Genomic DNA, 1,834 nt, shown 5'->3' on the forward strand with positions numbered 1-1,834 from the left:
CTCTTTCCTGTCTTTCCTTGGGATGAAACATAAACATGATGATGTTGTACCAGTTTTGGCCAAAAAGGCCAATACCTCAGCAGATGGCAGAACATTAAATCAAAAGGAAGCTGGGTCCCCAAATGACCACGTGAGGCTGAAGCTTTATCATCCCAGAATTCTCTGTAAGAGAGATTTAAATCTTCTACTTTGTTTAAGTCACTGTAACATTTAGCGTTTTATAAAATATTGAGCCAATATCCTGCCTTGTACATATGCACATGTTCGTCTCTGGAAAGAGAGCCCATAGATTTCATTATATTTTGAAAGGTTCTGTGACCCCATAGAGTGGTGAATTAAAGATGGCCACACATCCTTTAAGAGACCTCCCATGGAGAAGGGGGTTTATGTCCATTTTTCTTGAATTTGAGTCATTTCTGTGACCATTTTGCCAAATGGAATATTGCATAAGTAAAGATGTTCCAGTTTCCAGGCTAACGCCCTACGAGAATGGCACCTTCCTCTTCTCGTCTCTTGGAAGACTGGCTTTTGGAGCCTCCGTGCCATGTTGTCAGGAAACCCACACATTCCAGGGACGGGTCTGGGTAGAGAGGCTCTAAGGCTCCTCCTTCATTTCCGTTAAAACTCACAAAAATACTATGAAGAATATGTTATTGTCCTGTATTGGAGATGAAAAAAAAATGAAGAATGAGGTGTTTAAGTAACTTGCTCAAGGCTACTGTTTGGAAGTGGTAGATTTCAACTTTGAACCCTGGTAGTCAGTAAATCGGTATGTTTTATCGCTGGACCATGCTGTTCAGTAAGACAACTGCATCATAAAAGGCATGTAATTTAATAGTCTTTAGGCCAATGAACCTTTTAAGTATTACTATGGTAAGCTAGTCTTTACACATTTTATTTCTATTTCATGGATATCCATTGAGGCTCACAATAAAATTTAAAAATATTATATTGTGATCTAGCTAGCTGTTTATCGTACACATGGAAACACTGAGAAATGTAACTTTGCAACCTTGCTAACAATTACCAAGTCTAGATTTTTTTTTGTCTTTCTTTTCCTAAACATGTGCACTTTAAAGTACCCTGACATTTGAATTACGTTCTAAAGCATGCATCTCATGTTCTAGAGGTATATGCTTGGTATTCCCATCCCTAAGTTACCAGTGGGTAACTGCATGAGAATCCATCTGTTCAGTCACTGCTCACGTGCCTCCTGAAGATTCTGTTGGAATACACCCAATTAATGCCTGAGCATGACCCCTTTAGATGGACTCGTGCGCAGTTCTGTGCATAGCCAATCTGCCAGTCCGTACCGACAGTCTCACACCAAAGCCATTGCTCTGCAGGAATCCTGCAAACCAGATGTCAAATGCACACTTCTTGGGTGTTTTATGGGATCCACAGAAAGGCTCTCACACTATGGCTCAGGCCTCAGATTAGTGCAACTTGTCAAAAGGAATTGTTTCGTTTCAATACCACAAATGCCAAGTCGAGAGATATTTTTTAGAAAGAAATCTGCATAGAGGTTGATTTAGGCTTTCGTGTGCTTAATGAGAATTCCATGGACTACAGTTAACATTTCAGACTTAGGGTAACATCTAGGGCTAGGGCAGGGAGTGTGGAAGAGTCTGCTTCTTAAACAAGGCAGAAAGTGAGACAGTGTCCTCTAGCTCAGCCTAAACAACTTTAAGGGAGATGAGATAAGAACTCCCTTCGTGAGTTCCATGACATCCCCAGCAGTGGCTGGGCAGTCTCATGACATTAGGGTACAAGGCAGTTTCGAAGAAGAGTTCTCCTTCCATCATGTGGAGAATTGCAGAGTCAACAGTACATA

Source organism: Pteropus alecto, unplaced genomic scaffold, assembly GCF_000325575.1.
Source record: "Pteropus alecto unplaced genomic scaffold, ASM32557v1 scaffold288, whole genome shotgun sequence".
In the NCBI taxonomy this organism is placed as follows: domain Eukaryota; kingdom Metazoa; phylum Chordata; class Mammalia; order Chiroptera; family Pteropodidae; genus Pteropus; species Pteropus alecto.